Source organism: Quercus robur, chromosome 5, assembly GCF_932294415.1.
Source record: "Quercus robur chromosome 5, dhQueRobu3.1, whole genome shotgun sequence".
In the NCBI taxonomy this organism is placed as follows: Eukaryota; Viridiplantae; Streptophyta; class Magnoliopsida; order Fagales; family Fagaceae; genus Quercus; species Quercus robur.
In genome coordinates, this window is record NC_065538.1 from 27,636,585 (window position 1) to 27,663,220 (window position 26,636).

General features: G+C 36.6%; 1 long non-coding RNA gene across 20 annotated transcripts; it reads left to right on the plus strand.

Moving 5' to 3' along the window:
* Positions 1-3,839: 3,839 nt before the first annotated feature.
* On the plus strand, positions 3,840-12,497 carry LOC126725678 (uncharacterized). Of its 20 annotated transcripts, none has more exons than XR_007655548.1 (12): positions 3,840-4,062; positions 4,206-4,269; positions 5,751-6,292; positions 6,438-6,554; positions 6,701-6,759; positions 6,880-6,975; positions 7,676-7,827; positions 8,090-8,182; positions 9,134-9,190; positions 10,749-11,087; positions 11,188-11,247; positions 12,078-12,497. It is a non-coding gene; the product is annotated as an uncharacterized LOC126725678 (long non-coding RNA). The 20 variants fall into 20 exon arrangements; XR_007655543.1 differs by lacking the exon at positions 9,134-9,190 and having other exon boundaries at positions 5,751-6,012; positions 6,115-6,292; XR_007655541.1 differs by lacking the exon at positions 9,134-9,190 and having other exon boundaries at positions 5,751-6,012; positions 6,123-6,292.
* The last annotated feature ends 14,139 nt before the right edge of the window (positions 12,498-26,636 follow it).

Genomic DNA, 26,636 nt, shown 5'->3' on the forward strand with positions numbered 1-26,636 from the left:
GATCTATAAGATTAAGACTCGCTCTGATGGGTCCACTGAGCGTTACAAAACTCGTCTTGTTGCAAAAGGTTTTACACAGGAGTATGGAATTGATTACGAAGAGACCTTTGCTCCGGTTGCTCGTATCTCATCTGTTCGTGCCCTCTTAGCTGTTGCTGCTGCCAGTAAATGGGACCTTTTTCAGATGGATGTCAAAAATGCATTCCTTAATGGGGATTTAAATGAAGAAGTTTATATGCAACCTCCTCCTGGTCTCTCTGTTGAATCAAGCAAGGTTTGTCACCTTTAACATGCACTTTATGGTCTTAAACAAGCTCCACGAGCTTGGTTTGCCAAATTCAACTCTACCATCTCTTACTTGGGTTACATGGCCAGTCATTATAATTCTGCCTTATTTCTTTGTCGCACTGACAAAGGCACTATTTTACTTCTCCTATATGTGGATGATATGATCATAACTGGTGATGACCTCAGTGACATTCAAGAACTCAAGGATTTTCTCAATCAGTAGTTTGAGATGAAAGATCTTGGACATCTTAACTACCTCTTGGGTCTTGAAACCACTCATTCTACAGATGGACTTTACATTACTCAAGCCAAGTATGCCTCTGAACTCTTGTCTTGAGCTGGACTCACTAATAGCAAGACTGTTGACACTCTAGTTGAGCTTAATGCACATCAGACTCCCTTAGGGGGGAAACCATTGTCTAATCCCTCTCTTTACAGACACTTGGTTGGCAGCCTATCGCAGGTCCACCACTGGTTATTACTTTCTTCTTGGTTCTTCTCTGATTTCTTGGCGAAGTAAGAAACAAACTCATATGGCCCGCTCTAGTACTGAAGCAGAATATTGTGTCCTTTGCTGATACCACATTTAAGCTCCTTTGGCTACGATGGCTTCTCAAAAACTTAGGTGTGTCTACATTCTCTGCTACTCCTCTTTATTGTAACAACCAGAGTGCCATTTATATTGCTCACAATGATGTCTTCAATGAACGGACTAAATACATCGAGATCGATTGTCATTTTATCCGTTATCATCTTGTCCATGGTGCTCTCAAACTGATCTTAGTCTCCTCTAAAGATCAACTTGCAGATATTTTCACCAAGTCACACCCTAAGAGACGCCTTCGTACTTTGGTTGACAACCTCAAGTTGGTCTCACATCCACCTTGAGTTTTAGGGGGGTTGTTAATGTGTATAGTGTTATGGACTTTAGGCCCAACTAGATTACTTGTATAGCACACATTCTTATACTACACTCTTACTTGTACTGCACTCATATACCTCCTATATAAAGGCACTCATGTGCATTCTTTTACGGTGAAATACAATATACAATCATTCAATATTTCTAACATTATCTTTTTCTTAAATTTCATATTTATTTTAAATGATATTTAAGTTCAAGGTTTCATAGCTGATAAACTTCGTGCATTGATTCTGATCATAGTCTATTGATTCTTTCTTGAAAATCAAGTCCTAATCAAACTTGCTTTATTGGAGTTATATGGTGTTAGGATTTATGTGATTTGTGTAAAGTTGTATGTAAGGAATTTGAATTTATCACTATTTTTGGTGGTTAAAATGATGTAATTATTTTGTATGTAATATCCTGTAAGTCCTTGCATTAGTTATGCATTAAGATGTTGGGGATGCAATTACATTGTGGCAATCCCTTGCTTGCTCTACATTTGATAGCAGTCAGCTTGTTTTGACTGCTTGAATGGATTTTTCTTTGTTGTAGCCAATGCTAGATTGTAAGAACTGAGAGAAAAAACATAAAGAATGGGTCAAGTTTGTAAGGATTACAAAGGGCTTACGTCTATTTAGCTGTATAGTTTTAAGCATGCTTTGTATCTTTAATAGAGGAAAATAAATTTATTGAAGGAGGTTATTTTCTTGCTTTTGGAGATAAATCTCATTGAGTTTTCATACCTCTAATTTGGATGAATTACTTAATAGGCTAAGTGTTTATTTAGAAGTAGATTCTCTAGCTACCAGATCTTCCTGAACAGGTACTTTATCTCTCTATCACTATTTTTTCCTATACATTGTGGATGTTTAATTTTTGAGTACCATACATATTCTAGTCACTAAGTGGTTGTTTTATTAATCTTGTGAGGTCCATTAGCAAACAAAGTGTATTTTTGTCTTCTTCCACCTTTTTTTTGATAGGTAAGAAAACTTTTATTCAAAAATGCTTAGCATCATAATAGAGTGTAAGAATTCAGAAATGGAAATATAATTCATAAAACCCCAAACATTCTCCTACTAAAACAAAGTACTGAAGAGAAGAGCTTTTAAATGATATAAGGGTCTCTCATTGTCTTCAAAGATGCATGTATTACGTTCCATCCAAACCAGCCACATTAAACATGTCAGGACCATATTTCATATGGTTGACAGATGCTTTCCAAACCAGTTTCTCCAAGCAAAGAGGGAGAGAGCTAACACTCTTCGGCATTACCCAATGGATCCCAAATACCTTGAAAATTGCACTCCATAATGCATGAGAAAACTTACAGTGGAGTAGAAGATGATCCATAGTTTCTCATCACAGCAACATAAACAACACCTATTAACCAAGGATTGACCTCTCTTAACTAGATTATCAATAGTGAGTGTCCCATCCCTAACTACTGTCTACAGTTTCCACCTAGATTATATAGATTTCATTATGGTAAATTGGTGACTTCCCTTGTTGGGTACATGGATATGGAGTGAGTTTCCAAAAAGTCATGATGGCTTCAGCTATAATCCTTCTTAACATGATAAAAAAGAAATTATGTTTAGTGTTTTGTTAAACTATCTGCCTCCCCCCACCTCTCCAATTAAATTATATGGCACATCATTTAATTTGTAGGTATGTGCAGATTTTTTTAAATATATATTTATTGGCTAGGTATTTTTAGAATTTGTCACTTGGTGCAATCCAAATTATTTTTGGTCCTAAAATTTCCTCATTCAAAGTATGACTGAAGAGTGTTTTAAGACCACTGCAGACAAGTTCTCATATACAAACCCTAAATCAACTAGGATTGCTTTGGTCTTGCCCTAACTATGTTAATTGTTTATCTGCTGGGGGAAAACATCATTATTAAACCACAGAATTAAGAGAAAGCGGGGGTAAAAGAACTCATAATTGACTATTGATGTGAAGATGTTATGTTTAAATAATGCACTATGCCACTATCCTTGTTATAATTTTTCTTCACCCATCTTTCACCTCCAAATAATGATGATGCTTGTAGGTTTTATGCTATTGTATTTAGTCTCATAATATATAATCCTCATAATCTTTGCGAGTCAAGTCATCTTAGCATTGAAAAACTACACTTGCAACACTCATAAAAATTTAAGCCTAATTCTTTGACATTCAAAATTCTTTGACTTTATTACATTAATTTATTTCTTTGTTTATTTTCAATGTATTTACATAATCTATATCTATACTACTATTTAAGCTATTCCTCTTGTTTGGTCTCCCAACTTTGGATGCCCAAAATATCTCAATCCTACTCATTTAAAATTTTTAACTAAGGTGCGGTTTGGATTGGACGTCTGCGTTTACAAATTTGCATTTTTTTTTCCTACAATTGTTTCTGCTTTTGGAGACAAAATCCAATGTTTATGAATGGTACGAATAGCAGCAGCACTGTTCACGTGAGACCCATAATTACTTTATTAAAAAATATTAAAAATGAGTCTCATATTATTATTTACACATTTAAAAATTATTTTGTTATAGGATTTTTAGTTTTTAATTTCAACGAAAATAAGTTCAACGGTGATAAATATGTAAACTGTAGCCCCACAATTTTAAACCTCCCACCAACTCCATGTTTGCGTCAATTTACAACCCAATAACCTCACCTCATCTCTTATCTTTCTTCAAATTGGAATAAAAAAACACAGATTCAGTTTCGGCTCTATATCCTCCTCTCGCTTCTTCTTCTTCTTCTTCTACATTCTCTTTCATCTTCAATAAAAGATATCTCCACACCCTTTCATCAAACTTAAATTCACCGGGACTTTCAGTGCACGATATTCAATCCAATGGTATGTTCCTTGCACGTTGCAATATAAATTCTTAATACAAAACCTGATACCATTATCTGACTCTTTCACCATTCTCTCTACTCTAAACTTTAACACTTTTCGGCTCCTGAACTTGCTACTGTTCCATTTGGTTTTCCTCTCAGGTGCAGATACCAGTTGTTGGACTTCAGTGATTCTGATTGAATCTGTTGGACCTGATTTATTGTGGTATTAGAGGGATTTGATTCCTATTTGATTTATATTTCCATATCTGATATAATTTCATTGTGAGTTTAATTTTTTTCCATGCTTGGTGAAATTTTGCGAACCTTCTTAAAGGCCCTAGACTTCACTATTGTAGACGCTTGACCATGTATTAATAACTGTCTTTTTGGAATTTTCTTCCAATGCTTGGTGCTGACTACTTGGTTTCTGTCATTTTCCCAATTCTTGGTGCTAACTCTAGGCAACCATAGGTATTGACTCCAGGAAGCCTTAGGTGTTGAAGCCAGGGTTTTATCTTTCTTTCCATTGCTTGGTGCTGATTCCATTTCCATGCAACCCTATGTGTTGAAGCCTCAGTTTATATCTTTTTGTCCTTTTTTTGTTTCCCAAACATTCATCCCCTTTGAAAATCCATTGTCCTTTATCACTCTGTTCTCTATCTTTTGTCATTGCTCTCTTTATTTCTAACCCTTGAGCCTACAGCTGTCTCTTTCACCTGTGTCTTGGCCTGTAGCTGGAATTTGGCAGATTTACGTTGATTGTTTGAGTGTGATCAGAAAAAGAGTGAATTCTTTGAGCAGTCATTCCCACAAACAGAATATATTGTCCTGAGCTTAGTGTTTAGAGATGTGGCCCTAGATAGAGCGTAGTGGTGGTAATGGATTGATTTAACTGGTCCCAATTAGTTGGGAATAGGGTTAGTTGCGTTGGGTAATCCAATTTCAATTGATTTTAGTATAGAATGCCTGTTCTTGCTTTTGATTTCAATCAAGTACTGTGTTTATTTCACATTTTAATATATTTATTTTTGGTTGATGAAATTTCAGTTTTCGATCTTGCTTTGATATAACATGGGTTTTTGTAATAATAATTGGTTATTAGGGGGAACTTGTAGCTTCTGGGGCAAATGTAGGTGGTTACTGGTGGCAGCTCATGGCCAGATTCTAATTTTGGGTAACCTTATGCTTTGTGGTTGTCCTTTGGTGAATCATTTTTTTAATGAAGAATCTATGGATCACTTGCTGATTTTCTGTCTAGTAGCTCATTCTATGTGGATGTATATGCTTCAATTGTTTGGGATTGATTGGGTTATGCCAAGTTCAACTGCAAACTTATTATTTTGTTGGTATCATTAGTTTGGGAAACATAATTCCAATATTTAGAATTTGGTTCTAGGCTGTTTGATGTGGACTATTTGAACTGAACGTAATTGGCATTCTTTTAAGGATACTGAGAAATCTCTAGCTTAGTTGTTAGATTTGTGCCAACGGACTCTCTTTGATTGGTCTCAGTGTTGGGGTTTCTTGGATTATTCTGCTCTTATGGATTTTCTTTTATCTCTTAGAATAGTTTAATGACTGTTTGTTCCTATTTGTTTCTGTTTGCTCTTTGTTCACTATTGTGAACTTTATGTATCTTTCCTTCTATTCCTTTTTTAATAATATTTTCTTTCTTATCTATCCCAAAAAAAAAAAAAAAAAAAGTTACTGGTGACAGTTACTGTTTCCATTCCTTTTCTGATAAAACATAAAAGGTTGATAAAATTGGAAATTTTGAAGCTTTCTATCGCAAGTCTTTCCGTATCCAAAAGCTGCAGGAGAAATGGGACTTCAGGTGTTCAGCATTGGTGCTTTAAAACCTTTGCTTTGGTTTGTGATCTATTGTTCAAAAGTATCATCTTATTAATTGAGTTGATGACACACTGGTAGAGCAGCTTGTGAAATCTGATAAAACTTGTTAAGAGAGGTGAGTCCCTAGTTCATTGGTGTTGCTTGTGTTGGTGTGATGGGGAATTGGTAGACCAACTTTTACTTCATTGTAAGTTTTCTCATGCTTTATGGAATGAAGTTTTTTAGGTATTTGGGGTCCAATGGATTTTGCCGAAGACTGTTTTCTCTCTTCTTTTTGCATGGAGGAATTGGTTTGGGAAGCAACTGCCAAAAATATCTGGAATATAGTTCCAGCTTGTCTTGAGTTGCTTTTCTTGGTGGCTTTACCTCATATATCCCTTTTTTTTTCTTTGTTGGTAAATCCTCCTTTCTCCTATTGTAAAGTAAAGGGCATATTCATATTTCTGGAGGAGAATAATGTGAAATATATATTCTTCCATCCAATCTTGGAACTCCATTTTGTTGCATCTTATAAATATTAAGATGTTACTGTCTTTGCAGGATTTTGATGTCTGAGACTCTATGATTTCTGCTACTGGGAGGTTATCAGTAAAATTCCAGTGTTCTTCCAGCACTTTGTTGCCGTCTCATACAATTGTTGACATATCTGGAACAGAGGTGATTTGAATTTACTTTTGTTATTAATATCTGTCTTAAGTATTCTAGATTCTACTATAAAATAAATCTAGAATGAAGAATTTCTATATTAATATATCTAAGCTATCAAAGTATCGGATGTTGAATTCTCTTTCTTTGTGTAGCAGTGCAGATAGAAAATGCAGAGAAGAAAGTGCAAAGCTACTAGACTGTCTAATACGGAAATGTGAGAGACTAATAGTTCCAGTACACAAGGTTTAATAAGTCATTTAGCTATTATGACATTCATCAAGATCTGTTATTCTTTTTGTATCCAATCTCTTAAGGAACGGATTTTATTGTTCAGGCACTTGTGGCTAGGCTTCTTGAGGGCGCCGGGGTCAATGTGAATAATTGCATTATATGCGGAGTTCTTGCAACTGTTGGGGATCTTACTAGAGTGGTGAGCTATGTTCTATTCTTCCCAGATTGTCTGATTACGTGTGTAGTTTGGATGCCTTATTTTATCTGATTTCTGCTGGCACATCTTTTCTACACTTTGTTTCATCACAAAACATGCCCTACAAGCTTGACACAGAAGATAATTATTCTTGTACTTTTTTTTTATAAGTAATTGAAGAGAGTTTTCAAGAAAAGAAACTTGAGATTCAGAATAGATATCTGTTTCCCCTCAAATAGCCGTTGATTTCTTAAATCAAATATATCAACTATGTAAGTTTTACGTTTAAATTCATAAAATACATGATTATGTGAGCTTTTGAGGAATAAAATATAAAAATGTGATTTTTTTAATAAATATTTTCAAAAATTAAATTGGCTTGATAGAATTGTAATCATTTTACCGGATCAACCAAGAATTGCTGGTTTCAATCTGGTTGAATCTTCATCTGTCAAAACAGTTTAAAGGGCCAACCAGACTCGAAATTGCCTTGATTCTAATCATCTGTATACCTCATTATATTTTTTTTGAGATTTTTTTTGTTCACTGGATCTTAAATTTTTCAAAATTTCATTATGGTATACTGATAGTTATTGTTCATCATGTTTGTTGATGTGATTGACTATAATTGGTGGCATTTTTTTTTCTCTTTCAATATTATTATTATTAAATTTATATATTGTTGGTTTTTCTTTTTGTATAGGGTGGTTATTTAACGAGACAATACATTCCTGAACATATGCCTTTAATTGTTGAAGCTTTATTGGATGGAGCAGCTATCACAAAACGTGAAGTGGCTGTTGTTACTCTTGGTCAAGTTGTGCAGAGCACTGGGCATGTGACACTTTTCTTAAGGTTCTTTATGATATGTAATTTATTTGAAGATAGCTTTTATCTAGTTGTGAGGCAGTGTTTAATATGGATGGTGTGAAATTGTGGATGTAAGATTTGTTCCATGAGAAGCATCTTGTTGAAATTCATTGCAAAGTGATATTTAGATTTCAATTCATTGGTTATTCATGTTAAATTTGAGCATCTTTTCTTTATCATTTTTGTTACTCTCTTCGATTGATCAGCTCAATTACAATTGTTAATATTTATGCAAATCACCTACAAGGGCTTTGGGTGTGTCTACATATCGCAGATTCATGCAAATAGCATATGAGGGCTTCGGATGTGTCTAAGTAGCACAGAGGGCACTTGGGTGCAGGTTTGTGCCTTGGTGTCATTAATGTCTGACTGTGAAATCCTATGCAAGACACTGTTTAAGACGTGTCTTTGAAGCAAAATCCTATGCAATCTGTTGAAGACATGCTTTCATTGATATTGATATTTCTTTGTGATATAGAAATAAGTCAAGTTCTGATTTTAAATAGTGAGGGGCTCTCGTATTGTCAAGTTCTGATTATTCCCTATCCTCAACTAATAGCAATTTGTTCCCATGGAAGATGGTGTGGCACTCAAAGGTCCCATCTAGGGTAGCTTTCTTCTCTTGGACTTCTGCTCTAGGGAAGATCTTATCTATAGATAATCTCCGGAATAGAGGTATGTTGATCTTGGATTGGTGCTGCATATGCAAAAAATGTGGGGAGACTGTGGATCACCTGCTCCTTCATTGTCCTATAGCTTTGGAGTGGTGGACTATGGTGTTTTGTTTATTTGTCCTCCACTGGGCTGTATCAATGAAAGTCATTGATATGTTTGCTGCTTGGCAAGGGTCTTTTGGCAAGCATAGAAAATTTTCTTTTTGGCTGGCTGTCCCACATTGCATTATGTGATGTCTTTAGCAAGAGCGGAATTCCAAAAGTTTCGAGGGATGTGAACAGAATATCTTAGAAATTAGCCTTTTTTCTCCATAGTTTGTTGGATTAGAGTGCTGCTTTCTATCTCCACCTTGTTTTTCTCTCTTATATTTGTTTGATCATTGTACTTTGAATTGATTGTACTTCTCTCTTAGTACACTGCTAGTGTACTAGGTTTGTTTTATATCCAATAAAAAATTTTCATTACTTATCAAAAAAAAAATAGTGAGGGGCTCTCATGGGCAAGTCTTTGGAAGTGTAATGGGAATGGGTCACACCATGTAAAATCATTTAGTGCTTCTCTTTTTTTGTGCATGCACTTTGTACTCATTATCTCACCCTTCATTCTGAACTTTCAGGGGAGGTGATGCTATTTGAGTTGGTGCTGATTGGCTATTTTGTGCTTAAGGTTGCAGGTGGAAGGAAAATTATATTTTGCATAATGAACTATGTAGGGGAATATCCTCCTAAAATTAATTTCACTTTAAATAGAAGTTAATTTGGAGGTAATAGTAGCTTGTAGCTCAGTTAGGTATTTAATGGACTATAAGTTTGGTTTTGGCTTGGCCTATGGTGTGGGGATACAATCTTGAAGGATGCCTTTCCAATGTATTGTATAGATAGATAAAGAGGCTTTTGCATGATGTAGTTTTCAACTGGGATAGTTCGTTTACTGAACTTGTTAATGATTGGGAGGTGGGGAGTTTGCAGTTGTTTCTTGGTATTCTCTATTCCATTATAGTTAATAGGGACGAGGAAGATCAGTTGTGTTGGACCTCTGTTAGGATCTACCATAATTGAAATACTACTCTATTCAAAGCAAGTCTTTCTCATACTTTTTTGATAATTTCTGATAGGTAATGTTTCATTATTACTTATAAAAAATTAATAATATCTGATAGGTAATGGTAGTATTTCATTATTCTTCTGAAAACTGGTCTTTCTCATCCCTATTTACTTTGATAGCTAATTCCCACGCATATAAGGTCCATAAAAACAGAAACTTCAGCTATGCTGCTAAAAGCTCGCATCCTTCCAAAGGTTTTTGCATTCCTTTCTCTTCAAATGCTCAACAGGAGAAACAAGGGGATGACCCTTCAGTCTCTGAATTTTTTTCTTTCCAAACAAACCTTTCTACTGAACCAAAACTTCTGAAACATTTTTTTTAATACAGTTTAGGACTTAAGAAATATGTGTGTCAGTGTTTTTTCTCCTTCCTTTTTGATAATATTTTGTTTACTTGTTGAGTATTCTTTGCACTTAATTAAATTCCTCGTTTTGCTCTTTAGTAGACTTTTCTTAACTTATTTTTTTAATAAAAGATTTAATAAAAAAAAAGAAATGGAAAAGAAAAAAGAAGATAAAGGTGCCAAAAAGCAGAAGATTTTCTTCCTCCTTTCTTAAGCTGAGGTTACATAGTGGACAAGGCTAATTGTTCTTTATCCTTCTATCTATTTTAAGTTACATAGTGGTTGAACTTGCTTGGAAAAAAATAGACTGAAAACTTTAAAATAACCTGGTGGGAGACCCCTTTTTTTGTGTGTTTTGGGGTAGGGGGGGGGGGGGGTGATATTTACTTTTTTAGGGGGCTTTCGAAAATGAAAACTGACAACTACAATCAAGTTCAAGAACTTGATGACACTTTGGTGAATTCACGCCCCATTTCATCACTCCTTATATCATTACCTGCTTCCTTGATCATGCAACAAAGTTCATAGTAGAGAAAATTTATGCCATTGTGTGCAAGAGTCACACCATGCTGTGCTTAACGATTGCTACAACTCGAATTTACTCCAATATTGGAGAAATTTTCAATTCATAATTTCATAAACTATTGGATTTTTGCAACTGGAATCGATCTGTGTAACTTTAATGATTTAATCTGGATTAATGTTATCACTATGTGATTCTTCTGTTCAAACTGTAATTTACTATATATTTGATTGAGATAACTTGGTCGTATAAATTTGTCAGGTATGTTATAATTCCATAAAATGAGTATCCGCAGCTATTTGAATGGTGAGTTAGCATGGTCTACCAGACAGGAAGCACTGAAGGGATCTACTTACGACTTAGACTTCTGAGTTGTATCCCGTACAACATTTTTTTTGTACAAAGGTTGTTCTTGTTTAGATCCTTGGAATTATGGGTGCTCTGGATCCTCATGTGCATAAAAAAAATCAGCCAAGTTTGCTGGGGTGGCATGGAGATGTAGCCTGTGCTACCAGTGATTCAGGTCATGTTCAGTCCTTGGATGATCTGCCTATGGATCTGTGGCCATCTCTTGCAACACCTGAAGATTATTAACCCACGGTAGTGCATCAACCTGACATATGTCTTTGTTTATTTTTGCTTGTTATATTAATTTCTGTGGCTCTAGGTTGCGATCAATTCTCTCATGCGAATACTTCAGGATCCTTTTCTTGCTAGTTACCACCTTAAGGTGCTTGGATCACTTATGTTCACATTTAAGGTATGTGTAGCAAAATGGAGTGATTTTTTCTTTTTATTTTGTTGTATTTTTCTTTTAATTTTTTGTGTATTTGAGATACTTTTTTTTAACTGTTGTTAATCTCCCCGATGTCGATATAATTATTTTTATTACACTCTTTGTTTTGCAAGATTAGTCAATGGGTCTCGATTGTATTATTCAAAAATAAAACCTGTAAACTAATATACCAATGGATCATGTTGTAACAATTCTAATCTCAATCAACTGCTGCCAACTTTGGATTGTACCATGCAATACCATGTCAACCCATAACATATTATGATTTTTGGAGACAATCATATGTGGTTGATATGATAACTTTTAGTAATTCAGTTTATATATATTCCCCCCCCCCCCCCCCGCTCAAAAAAAACAAAAATTTATGGAATTTTCGGTGTTGGTGATTGTTTGTGATTTTAGAGTGTCTGAAGAAACTTCAAATAATGTTTAGAATTTAGAGTTTTTTTACAAAGAAAAGGAAAAAAAGAGAAAAGGTCTTGTGGCTAGTGCTTTACTTTTGCTATCTTATTGATTTGTATGGCCTGTGGCTTTGTTGGACATTGCCCTGTCATTTAAAAAAAAAAAAAAAAAAAATTAAATTCAGGTTGTATGTGCTTTGTTGTGTGTTGTGTTGATAATTAGTTGTAGATGATTGTTCTGCAATGCACTGTTATTGCTTATTTAAAGGAGATTTCTTGCAAATAGCGTAAACTAGTGTAATTTTAACTCATTTAAGAATTGATGAATCATTGTGATGGACTACTGGTTTGATATTAAGATGCTCACTGTTCTGATGTGCAGTTATGCATTAGCTCTGGAGGTAAAAGCTTGACTTCCAAAATGCCAAGGGATAGAAGAAGGCTTTCCTTGTGTGCAAATTTTAGTGGCCTAAGCATGGAACAAGGTATACCAGAAGAAAAGTTGGGATCAGTCAAAAATGTGAAAGAATGTGAAGAAGCTCGATGCCCAATCTGCATGGAGCACCCTCATAATGCTATTCTCTTCAAGTGTACCTCCCATGGGAAGGGCTGCCGGCCTTACATTTGCAACACCAACTACTAGCACGCCAGTTCCGTAATTCATTTATTCCACATTCCTCAAGGGCACTAGACCCTTGTGAAATCTCGTTGCAAACAAAGGTAGTCTCTCCTCTTTGTTGGGGAGAGATTTATGGATACTTTATAGTAGAGCCTGCTATTAAATTCATGAATTCCAAAGTAAGGAGTTGTTGAGGTGTGTGATTTTATCGGGACCTATTCAGAACTCAGGATGCATTCAAGGTCTGAACACTCTTTCCAGCTATATGAGACAAGACTGGAAAAGGAGAAGGGCGAAGAATGCAGCACTTTCTCAGAACTTGGGGAAGAGAGTAGTGAAGAAAGCACTTTCTCAACAGGCCATAGTGCATTGACCTCTTCCTTGGTTGATTTATGCATGCCCGGTAATTTGGAGGAAAGTAACAACACTTTCATTTTGTCTTCAGATGGTATGATCCCACATTGGAGGCTTTTACCTCAACTTGATTACCCTAGGCTTCCTATTATTAGGCAAGGCAACAATTTGTCATCAGATAGCTGGAAAGCACAGACGCGACGCTAGAGGAGCCGTACCCTCATCCGACGTGGCGACGCGTGAGGGACTCCGCTGCCCGCGCATCTAGCCGCATCCTGCCACGTTTTTTTTTTTTTTTTTTAAGCCGACTCGTGCCGATTCACGCTGAATTAAGTTGACTCAAGCTGTATCGGGCAAAACCAGCCAATTCCGAAATGGCCGATTTAGGCTAAAATTCAAAAAAAAAGGTGCAAAATGCACCGTTTGAGCTTAATAACATACCATACTTCAGCAGTTCAGCTCACTTCATCCAAACACCAAGCTCTCTGACTCTCTCTCACTCCGTCACTTGTCTCTCACTCTCTCTGTGCTCTCACCTCTGTACCTCTGTCTCTACTCTTCGTCTCCCCTGTGGCTGTGAGACACTCAACCAGACAACCACTCAGTCACTCCAAACACCAAAGTTCAACTCTCTTTCAATCTTGTGGGTTGTATTTAATTTATGAACATCATGTTTTAGTTATTATCTACTATTGCTCTTAAATTTGGTATATGTTTATATAATGTGAAAAAGTATACTTAGCAATATATTAAAAATATAAATAAAAATTTTTTAAATAATTTTTTAATCGCCTAGTCCCGCTACATCCGCGCCCACCTTTTTCAAAAATTGCTGAGTCCCACACTTGCACCCAAGTCCCGAAACGCACTTGCACCACTTGAGTCCCGAAACGCACTCGTGCTTCATAATCAGATAGTAACTCCTGTTCTTGGTCATTACAGAATGGTTCTCATCATTGACCCCAATTCTAGCTCTCACCAATGCCTGACCAATTACCATGGAGTGTTCCTAGCTAGTTCCATAGGGTTATTTGAAAATGCCCCAGTCATGGCAATTGTATACGCTACGGGGTGGAGGTAGTCACCATACAATAACCAACGCTGATTACAATTTTGTTGTTATCAAGGTCACTCTATAATTTGGCTGTAAGTGTTATTCGGTTATTAATTGGAACTTGTGGTTGTTCTCATTGTTAGCTTTGATATATTAGGTTATGTATCATATTGAAACTAAATTTGATAGGTTTATTTATTTTGGATTTTGAGACTTATTTTAAATTTTGTTGGTTTTTTTTTTTTTTTAAATTAAAAACAATTGTTAGTTTGATTTATTTTTGTATTTTGTGGATTAGTTGGAATGAAATTGGTAAATTAAGTCTAATTACAACCATGCCCAAATTGACCCACGTGAGTTGGGTTAGATGCTATTAGTGATAAGAAGTTATATATATATATATATATATATATATTGAGAACAAATGAATCACTCATTCATTAATATGTAAACGATCATGATGCAAAGCATCTACAGCTACAAATCCTCCACAATATTCCTAGCAAATGATAACCATATTAAATCAATTGAAATTTGAATAACATTAGATGCTATCTCATTAGGTGCATTTCAAGAGGATTTTCCTTCCAACCGTATACTTCTTAAAGGTGCTAAGTGCTAACAAAAAAAGAAAAACAATGAAGCACATAAAATCCTAATTGATACTATTGGCAAAGTTGTATAAAAATCGAGCTAGTTCAAAGCAAAACCATGCCTTAAGACTTGCATATAGGATCTAAGAATTTTGTAAATGTAGGGTGCTCCAATCGCTGAGTCTAACTACCAGTGGAACACGGATTTCAATACCAAAGAGACTTGCAAATTGTGTCCATCCATAATAGACCATCTCTTGATTCCACCACTCAAAATAGTCATCAACCATGTCTTGGCGCAACTCGCGGTATAATTCTTCGTACATCTGCTCTTACAACCCTCGATAATACTCCCCCACCAACTCAAAAAGTGCTACCCTATTCGATATATTCATATCATATTGAATTAATAGCAAACATCAAATGATAGAAATGTTGTTTACTCCAACAAATGTAAAATGCCAATCAACTAGAAAACGAACAAGGGATCAAGGAATTGATGGTGCATTTTGTATCTGGAATATGAGACAGGAGGGGCCTATGCATATATGTAGAGTGTGCACCATATGATCAGTCATGCGTGCCTGCAAGCTCACAATTCCACGCTGGCTGCGGCCATAGTGCACGTAGTAATCAATTATGAAGTAGAACAACCTCAGCCAATCTGTCTCCATCGTCGGTGAGCGAGTGACCATGGTCAACATGCGACATCGGTCGAATCTCACTAAGCAGAGGCTGCTTAAATTGGTTTGGTGAATTCAGACAATAGACCTATCCATGGCCTGCAAGAAAAGCAAGAGCAAGAGAAATTTAGTAAGCAATACATACATTAAAAAAAGCATATATATTTAGCAAGCAATACATATCAGTTATGAAAAACAATGAACAACACAAACAAGAAACACTTTATTTATATGCATGGCTGAATGAACAACACAATAAATATGTTTCAATTAGGAAAAAATCATTAAAGAAAATATTCAGAATCATTACCGTAAGATCGATGGTACTATTCTTCTGATCTACGTATGGTTCAATAAGAAATGGAACAAAAAGATTGTAAAGAAGAGATTTTACAATCTAAAAAGGAAGTTGGTGGAGAGTGGAGGGGCTTAAGAAGCGTAAACGTGAAGAAGGATTCAAGAAATGAAAAAGTTAAAAAAATAAAAAAAAAAGAGACGAAGATGGTGAAAATAAAAAGTTCTATATATATATGCGTGAAGTTCTTGATGACGATGTAGTAGCAGCATGTGAAGAAATGGGACTCTGGGTTAGTAGGGGCTAGTCACTAGTAGCAATACTAGGAATATAGACTAGAGTATAGTAAGTGAGTGTGAGAGAGAGAGGCTGAGATTTTAACACAAACTATTTGAGATCCTGCATGATGTGCGGTGCAACTTAATATTAGTTTTCTCCAATATTTCGATAAGTTTTACCAAAAATCATGTAACTTAACTAATTGGCACCTCAATTTCCAATAGAAAGGATTTAGATTCCCACTCTCAACTATCGATGTATAAAAAAGATATTTCAATAAATTTCATTGTAAAAAATTGTAATCTTTAGTTAATTTATATTTAGACAAAATAGAAATATACTAAGAGTAATATAGTGATTTGATCATACTATATATATGTGTTTACAAATTGAAAATTGCATAATATAGTAGCTAATATAGATAGACATGTTTCATGCCTAATAAAAAATGCATACATCCTTTAATATTATATATATATATATATATATATTTATATATTTTACATTCTTGATTGTGTGTTACTAAAAAATTTTCCCTCTTTTTGTCGGACATGATTTCAATTGTTGCAAAAACAACTAAATTTGAGTAAAAATGCCATATTTCTTTTTCGTTTTTATGAGAATAAAAATGTCAAATTTTAAATCAATTGTTTCTCACATATAAAAACCAATTGTTTTTCATATAAATCTTAGAAAAATGATATTAAAATTTCATTATGCTTAAAATAATTAATATAACAAAATAAACATATTTATTATATTAGTAATCTTTCTAACTACATAGAATACATATTATAGTGTTAGTTTCATACACACACATACGCGCATGCGCACACACACACACAAAGGAGTTAGGAAATTTAAAGGATTAAGTTTAATTTTAGTAAATTCAGAAATATTTAATTTTTTATGACTTTTGTGACATTTGTTGTCGAAGCAACTAAACATAAGTAAGAATGTCATATTCTAAATTTATTATTATTATTCAAACTAAAAATTATTTTCTATATAGAGTTTATAAAAATAATCATATAAATTCATTTAATATAAATAATTAATGCACAACAATATATAATTAATATATGCATTTACTTTATTGGCTAATTAAATGTACTAATACTTTAATATAAATGCAAATTTTGTTGAAGTAGAAAACTAAATAAAGAGAAGTTCAAGGAATGCGCCACATGGTACAATCTCATACTCTCCAACATGAGGTTTTTGATATTTTATGTAAGACGGTTTTGAATAATGTTTTACATATATTATAAAAAAAAGTAAACTAAATTAGAGTCATATACATTTTGAGATATTAAAAATTAGTTTAGCAATTTCACTGCATATTTGTAGTCTTCTCAAGGTAAAATTAATTTTTTAAAAAATCATGAAACCAAAGATAAATGCAAAAGAATAACGGGATCAATTAATTTGTGTTGTGTTAACATATCTCATACCATGAAATGAAAGTATGCCCAACTCTTTCGCTGTCTTTTACTCATCGATAGTGTGACATTAAAACATGAAATGGGCAAGTATGTATGCATATATCTTTTAGATGAATTAAAATTAATCCATGGTAGAATATGATTTTATATTGCATACCAAATATTCTTTGTACTTATATACCCAAAACAAAAACTATCTAACCAAATTACCCAAACCTAAATCATATTTAAGCCTCTAATTTAAAAAGAAAAAAAAAATTACCCATAGGGATTTTGGCATCTTGATGATAGTAAGAAACCTGTATAACAGAGGTGGTGACCCCTTGAGCTGGTGACCCCTTAGATTCCCCTTTCTCTTTTTTTTTTTTTTTTAAATGTTTTGTTAGTCTCAAGTCTTTTATTTTGGTAATATATAGTGAAACAGTGCGTTTTATTTAACAATTCACAACATTTTTGTGTCTCTCTATCTCTCTTCAAGGCCTTATCTAGTTAGTTATTACTATTAGTTATTAGTCCTTAATTATTGTTTTTTTTTTAAAAAAAATACTAAAACGGTGGGTATGCTAAAAGACATGAAGAAAGAAGAATAGAGAAATGCATGGTGTAAGCTTAGTCAATTAATGAGAAATTAATGAGATAACAGTAAAATAAGTTAATATGAATTTTTGGGTAATAGTAGAAAAAAAAAAGTAATAAAACAGGTAAAGAAAAGGCTAAATGCAAGATTAGAGCGCCACTTGGCATGACCTTATGTACTCCTGCATGAGGTTTTTGCTTTTATATATACTAGTATTTAACCCGTGCAACGCGCGGGATCCTTTGAAATCTCATAAGTAGAAGAGAAATTATTATCACTATACATTCTAAAGATTCTCAGTCATCACAATCCAAGAGAAAAAAAATTAAAAAATGAAAAATTGTAACATTCAATTTCAATTTTGCTAGCAGCAAAACTATGCCTACTCACCAAAAATGACTCTACATAGCATTTTTTACATATACAATAATCTAATGAGCTTATGTGGATAGCCGAACATACATAACTTAAAATAATGGTCAGCTTAGTAGGTAAATCTACTTTGTATTCAAATCTCAACACATCATACTTCTCACTCTATTTATTTTAATCATTTGATCATGCTATTAAAAATGACAGCAAATCAAGTGTCAAAGTGAAAATATAATAAAATTGTATAATAGAAATACAACTTCACATTTTGAACTTTGGTGGTATTTACTTAGGAGCCTGACAAATTACATTGAAATAAAACAGACATGCCTTTTCACTATACAACTAACCCAACTCAAAAGCTTAAATCAAAACTAACTTGTATTTCTTAGTTCATAACCAAATCAAAGGAAAAAAAAAAAAATCTGTAACATTCAATTTCAACTGAAGTAAATGCTGCTTGTGGAGGTAATAGACTCCCTTGAGATTCTAAAATGGCAGATTTTAATTGAATCAGCACAGGTGAAACAAACTGGGCACCATCAATTGGTGTTGAAGACCAGGATGGATGCATTTTGTCAGCAGCAAAATTGTACCTATTCACATTTTGTCAGCATCATTTACATACACTTTCATAATGTTTTCCTTTATTTTAACTCAATAAGAAACTTTGGAAGTGTCCTACCTTACATATGCCTAAAGCAAATTTGAGAAAAGCCAAGCTGGATGGATATTCTGTAAATCTCTAAAGCTACTATCTTTCAAGTTGAAAACATGAGTTTCATTTTGATCATTGAAGAAAATGCAATTACACTCAGTAAACTTTTCAGCAAAAATCAATAAACAACAATCATTACCCTCCTCTTTTCTTCATTAAAGTATCTCTCTATAGCATAGGTCAATATAATCAATTATAATTTTTTAAAATTCAGAAAACATGGCAGGTTTATATAAATGAAACATTACAAATTTTGAATTAACACCAAACAATGCTGTCCAATCTGCAAGTATGTCTGGTCATATCTAAAACAAATTAATAAAGTACTAATATATGTCATTGATATAGCCAATCTTTCTTTATAAGACTGATTTTTAATTGGTAATCTTAGTCACAGTTAATTTATGAAGTTTTATACTAAAATTAAATATTGATTAGAGAGTGATTAACACTGCAAATGTTAAATACCCCTTTATAGCTTTAGTATTGTGGTCATGCCACATTGGCTGTTGCACACATAATCTTTGAATGTATTCTACAGTGCGGAACTGAAGGAATAAGAAGTGTTCTCCAACCAATTATGAAATTTTTAAATTTTCACCTATGGTTTGTCTTTTGTAATAAATAAAAGTATCACGCACGTTGTGCGGGTTATAAGCTAGTTATATATAAGAGCCAGAGTTAATAATTGGAAATTTTAGATTATACACACATCCAAGTTATGGAATTCATGAAGCTTTTCACCCATTATTATGTAATCTTCTATTCATACAATAAATGAATAAAATTAAAGCATCTATAAGCATTCAATCCAAAACACAAAGACATACACAATAAAAACAAATAAATTAAGAAAATAAACAAATCTGACCATAACAACATTTAAGAAAACCTGCCAATAAATTAAGTTTATCAGCCTGAGAAAATTAAAAGAAACAAAGTCTAATAGAACAATTTTGAAATATATGAGAAATCATTATTAAAGAAAAAAGAAAGCGTAAGATGCTCCAAAAAAAAAAGCGTTCTAGTAAATCAAAGATATATACCAATAAAAAAATAATAGTTAAATTAAATATCAAGAAGAAGAACAACAAAGGCAAAGCTTCATCTATTGTTACCTCCAAATCATGTCATTAAAAAAAAAAAACTTTGATTTAGTAATCCTTTAGCATGCAGCCATCGACAGAATATAATCAGTTCAAGAAACTAAACAAAACAGAGCTCAAGAAATTGGGGAAAAAAAAGAGAGAAGGAAATTAGGGAAAAAGGTAGCCAAACCTTAAATCTTGATTCAGTAATGCAGCAAAATAGTATTTACTCATCAATATAAAATCAGCCCACTACCTTCTTTTTATCTTTTCATTGAGTTGCAAAGCAAAATTTTAAATAAAAACTCAAAAACTAACACCAAAGGCTGGATGCACACACATATGAAAAATTATGTGAACATGAAATACTTTATGAATCATATACTTATTTAGAGCAGCCCAAACAACAAAACCTACAAACATTGAAAAAAATTAAATGCTAAGAAATCAACCATTGTTGAATAACGAACATATTTTTTCCTACACATATTCAAGGACTAAACCCCATGATGCCATTCCCAAAAAAAAAAAAGGATTACAATTGATGATGCCATAATATCACTAGTGAGCAGCACAATCCACGCTCGCTCCAGCTAACAACCTGCAAGAAGAAAGAAGTGATCTCGCCGTGGGCACCGGTGTGGTGTCGACCAAATACCCTCCGACAGTCAAGTTAGAATTGTTCTCAACTCTAGAGTGCTAGAGAGGGTAAATTATGCGTACCTTGATTCGCGAGAGTATTGTAGCTTTTATAGTGGAAGAAAGTCGGTTTCTCTTTCTTGGACTAGAAGTCTTTTCCTTATGGGAATCCTCTTGAGTAATCCCAAACGTGATGGACAAGACATTTCCTTGTAGAGGGGATTAACGCGCGTATCTTCCGGAATGCCCCTTGCGCTAGGTTTCTAGTTTCCTTGGAGACCACACATGCACACCAAGAGTATGGGACTGCTCTAGGCCACTGGGCTCTACCATTGCCGGCTTATGGGCTCGGATTCGTCAGGCCCAATGTCGTGAAAGCCCACTGCGCTAAATTTTGCCCCTTCAGCTGCCCCCTTCACCCTATGGGTCCGTCACCTATTATATGGACGAACCATTAGGGTGACGGTTCAATATTATTTGGATTTCATGGTAAAAGAAAATTTATGACGATGCCATATGAATACTAAAGTTGACGGTTCTTAAGGAGAAGACGGATTGCAACTATGTCATGGCAGATAGCCAAGCATTTATGAGCATGCCACGTGTCGCATTTTGATTGGTTTTTCTATCAGATCGAAGCGTCGCTTCGTCTTCCATGCACTCCAGGTATATATATAACACCTCTCAATCCTCATTTCTTCATTTCACAGCCAAAACACATTGTCAGAGCGCAACCGTCATCTTTGTCAGAACAGTCCGTCGCCCATACAAACCTGTCGATCATACAACCGTCAACTTCCAGTTACTTCAAAGAACGGTGAGTATTGCTATTCTTACGTGCAAGTTTTCATATTTGGCAGTTATATTTAGGTAGATCTATACAACCATCAATACTCTTAGATCCGTCAGTCTTAGGTTTTGCCGTCATTGTAGGAAATGTCTAGTGCGTCAAGTAACCAGTCAATGGTTCGTGACGGGACGGAATACGAGGAAGTATACCCGTCCGGTCATAAAGACCAAGAGAGTCCTGGCGAAGAGAGAAGTCTGTCCGCCTCTTCCTCCTTAATAAATGAGGATATGGAGATGGTCGAAGTAGAAGAATCGTCTGATGACGGCAAGGATCTACCGTCGGAACCCGTCGTCTGTGCTGATGGACTTAGGAAGTTCATCATGCTACTAGAGTGGACGGTGCACAAATTTACATCCGTCATTAAGGAGAAACACTTCAACACATTTAGGGTCAACTTTCAGATTCCTGACTACATTCCAATCCGTCTGCCCTACGTATCAGAGAAATGCTATTACGACGGGGTGGAAGGTGTCGGAGTGTATGAACAGATGCTGAAGGCGGGGCTTAGATTTCCTCTAAGTAGATTGCATAGAGAGCTTTTAAAGTATCTGGGTTTGTCCATCAACCAGATATCCCCAAATGCCTGGAGGGTCTTCATTGCCATGGAGATACTCTATGGTGCAATGACTGACGGTGCACGGAGGCTGACGATGCGTGAATTCCTTCATTGCTACCGTCCAGACGAGATTGATAAGTCAAGGGGAATTTACAGTTTTGCCAGTAGGAGCTCGTTGCTGAAGGTCATTTTTGAAACACCAGACTCAAATAGAGACTGAAAGAGTCGCTATTTCTTCATAGAGGGTGACGGATGGATGAGCCATCCAGGGAGACGGAATTTATGCCCGTCGACACAACTTGGGGGGTTTTACATTCATCTCGTATGAACCCGTCACATTTTGCTTGATATATTACATTCGTCAGTTTTGGCTGTTTTCTCTAACTGTCTACTTCATCTGCAGGTAGACGGTGCCCTCAAGTCAGCGTTGAAGAGTTTGGCTTCCTAGAAAGAATTTTCCAAAAGACGAAGCTGGAAGAACGGACTTGGGCAAAGTTGGTGAATCCGAAAACAATCCATTGGTATTGTGACGGTCCCAAACCTACCCGTGAAGCCATTAGATACGACGAAAGAGTCCATAGACGTAAGTCCGTCAACTTTTACTTTTCGTAAGTAGCTTTTAATTTATGTAGATGACTTCATCCGTCCTGTATTACAGAAATGGACGACGCAAAGAGGAGGGCACTAATAAAATCACAGGCTGTCAAACAAAAATAGACGGGCGAGGTTGTGGTTCCCAAGGGGATGGTGTCGTCGGCGAAGAGGAAGCAGCCGTCCAAGTCTGACTGTCCACATAAGCAGCAGAAGGTTCCTTTGGAACCCGTTGTAGGCTTGATGGCTGAGGGAGCGAAAGCCGTCACCCAAGCAAAACATGGGTCCGGCAAGGGCTTAATGAAGGCCCCGTCCACCAGCCAGGAGAAACCTCCTCCTCTTCTCCGTGATGACTCCAAATTTGCCTTGGAGAAACTTTCGTCAATAATTTCCACGGAGGATTACGAGGACCTGGGCAATCATTCGACGGAGGCAATGGGGGAGACGGGTCTGTTTGCTGTTGCACAGGTAACTTTTATCTGTCGATGAAGGGCTTAACTTTTATCATAACATTTAGTGTCCATCAACTTTTCTTAGCCTTCTGTTTAACACCCTTTTAACTTGTTTATTTCAGTCCTTGGTTATGATGAAGGGCCTAATGGACCGGTGCCTAAACCGTGAGGCAGCTTTGGAATGTGTACGGGCAAAAGCAGAGCAGACGGAGGACGAACTTGGTCAACTTCATAAGTGGAAGTCTACAATGGAGAAGAAGCTCGACCTGTCAGAGAAGACGAGAAAAGAGCTTGAGCAGAGGACGGAGGAAGCTGGGAAGGCCTTGGAAGCCGAAGACGGGGAAATAAAGGACTTGAAGGAAAAGCTCCGTTAAGCCAAGGAGGATGCTGTCAGCGAATACCGAGAATCAGTCCCGTCGCTTAAAAAAGCCTACCCTGACCTGGATGTATCAATGATAAACGTCAATGATCAAGATCAGACGTCTGCTCTGCCCATCGCTTCAGAGAATACGGACGACCTATTTGGTGATGATGCAGTTCAGGGTGACGGAGAATTAGTCGCGTCGAAGGATGCCCAAGTTGCCGACCAAAACAAGTAGACTGATATTACTTGTCTTTTTTGTAATTTATTTTGAGAACAATCCATCCTTTTTTCTATATTAAACAGTTGCCCCCTGGGTTTTTTATATGTTTATTAATGCTATACTTTATTTTTATGCTTTCTATTACTGTTTGGAACTTTCTTAAAAATCCGTCCTCCTTATGAAGGTGAGATTAAGAAAATACTCGTCTATCCGAGTGTACTTCTAGCTGACGTTCAATCCGTCCACAGTGTTGATTGATCCGTCCATTTTGTATGAGATAATTACATACTTCGTACGATCTGTCTGCTTTTGGACTTGTAATTTAGTTCACCGTTTTGGTGATCCGTCCACTTTGTGGACAGTTTTTCATCACCTTAGTGATCCGTCCACTTTGTGGACAGTTTTTTCATCAACTTAGTGATCCGTCCACTTTGTTGACTTGTAATTTAGTTCATCGTTTTGGTGATCCGTCCACTTTGTGGACTGTTCATTCATCACCTTAGAGGTCTGTCCACTTTGTGGATTTGTAATTTCACCGTTTTGGTGATCCGTCCACTTTTGTGGACAGTTTTTCCATCACCTTAGTGATCCGTCCACTTTGTGGACAGTTTTTTCATCACCTTAGTGATCCGTCCACTTTGTGGACTTGTAATTTCACCGTTTTGGTGATCCGTCCACTTTTGTGGACAGTTTTTCCATCACCTTAGTGATCCGTCCACTTCGTGGACAGGTTTTTCATCACCATAGTGATTCGTCCACTTTGTGGACTTGTAATTTCACCGTTTTGGTGATCCGTCCACTTTTGTGGACAGTTTTTCCATCACCTTAGTGATCCGTCCATTTTGTGGACTTTGTTGCCTGTATAATATATACATTCGTAATAAACATCCATGTGAGAAATCAAAGTTGTGTCTGAATATTCTTCTTTAAAGAAAATGCGTTTGTAGAAAAAGTACCTGCCCCCTTGAGCTTAAAAAGGCACAAAAAGATTGTAGCAAAAGTAAAAAGGGAAAGACTAGTAAATTGTAGCTAAAAGATTAGAATAAAATAAACTTGGAAATCGTCGGTTCCTTATATTTTCCTCTACTGGTAGTATTTCCGAAGATGCTCCGAGTTCCAAGGGTGCTGCAGCTTTTGTCCGTCCATCGTCTCGAGGTGGTAGGTTCCCTTCCTTTGCCATGACGCGATCCTGTAGGGTCCTTCCCAGTTGGGGCCGAGTTTTCCTTGTGAAGGATCTCTAGCGGCACACATTACTTTCCGTAGTACGAGGTCCCCGACCTGGAAGTGCCTGTGCCTCACTTTGTTGTTGTAGTGTTTCGCCATGAGATCTTGATAGCGCCCCAACCTCTGTTCTGTTGTCGCCCTGACTTCGTCCAGTAGATCAAGCTGGAGGCGCATACCTTCTTTGTTCATATTCTCGTCGTAGCTCTCCACCCGGTAACTCGTGAGCCCCACTTCTGCAGGAATGACAGCTTCGGTTCCATATGCGAGTCGGAATGGTGTTTCTCCAGTAGGTGTTCTTGCTATGGTCCGGTATGCCCATAGGACGCTAGGTAGTTCGTCTGGCCAGATACCCTTTGCCCCCTCAAGACGGGTCTTGATTATTTTGAGCAGGGACCTATTCGTGACCTCAACTTGCCCGTTTGCCTGTGGGTGCGCGGGTGACGAGTAGTGATTCTTGATCCCTAGCTCCGCGCAGAAGTCTCTGAACATGCTGTTATCGAATTGCTTACCGTTGTCAGAGACCAGTACCCTAGGTATCCCGTACCTGCATATGATATTTCTCCAGACAAAACTTCGGATGTTTTTCTCTGTGATGGTGGCTAAAGCTTCTGCCTCGACCCATTTAGTGAAATAGTCTATGCCAACGACCAAGAATTTCAGCTGCCGAATAGCCGTCGGAAATGGGCCCATAATATCAAGCCCTCATTGTGCGAATGTCGTCATAGGTGTCAGCTCTTCGGATGGCTGCCTGATGAAATTTCCGAACCTCTGGCATTTTTCGCAAGATTGGACATAAGCTTGTGTATCCTTCATCATTGTAGGCCAATAGTATCCCGCTCGGATCAATTTGTGTACCAGTGATCGTGCGCCTGAGTGGTTTCCGCAAATACCCTCGTGTACTTCTCTCATCACATAGTCTGCTTCTTCTTGGCACAAACACCTTAGGTACGGTCGAGAGAAGCCCCTTTTATATAGGACATCCTTCATCAGCACGAATCGTGATGCCTGGACCTTCAGCTTCCTTGCGGCGCCCTTTTCCTCTGGTAACACCCCGTCCCTTAGGTAGGAGATCAATGGCGTGGTCCAGTTATGTTCAGAGTTCACTACCTGCATATTTGTCCTGTCATCGATAAGTGAAGATATTTGGACGAATGATAATACCTGTTCGGGAACCAGCATGAATTCGGCTGATGCAACTTTTGCTAGTTGGTCAGCCCATTCGTTCTCTTCTCTTGGGACCTGAATGAATTCGACTTCAAGACTGTTGATTCGGTACCTTACTTCTTCCAGATATCTCTTCATTCTATCGTTCTTGCACTCGTAGTCACCATTAATCTGACTTGTTACCACTTGTGAATCGCAGTGGACAATTATGTTTTTTGCTCCCGCGGCCCTTGCAAGGTCTAGCCCCGCGATCAGGGCTTCATACTCTGCCTCGTTGTTGGTTGTTGGGAAATCCAGTCAGATCATGCACTGTATTATGTCCCCCTGCGGAGTTTTAATCACTACTCCGGCTCCTTCGACTCGTCTGTTTGAGAATCCGTCTGTATGGATACTCCATTGTTCCTTCTCTTTTACCAACTGGCTCCCCCCGAGTGTGAACTCGGCGATGAAGTCAGCTACTGCCTGTCCTTTTATGGCCATCCACGGGCAGTACTGGATGTCGAATTCGCTTAGCTCTATTGCTCACAAGGCCATCCTTCCTGCTGCTTCTGGGCTATTCATGGCTTTTCTCAGCGGCTTGTCCGTTAAGACAATGATTGTATACGCCTGGAAGTATGGCTTAAGCCTCCGCACAACGATTACTAACGCGAAAGCCAACTTCTTCATTTGAGGGTACATCTCTTTAGCTCCACGGAGTGCACAGCTGGTAAAGTAGACTGGTTTCTGTATCCCGTCATCCTCCCTAACCAAGGCTGCGCTTACTGCGGCACTCAAGACTGCCAAATAAAGGTAGAGTTCCTCTCCGTGTATGGATG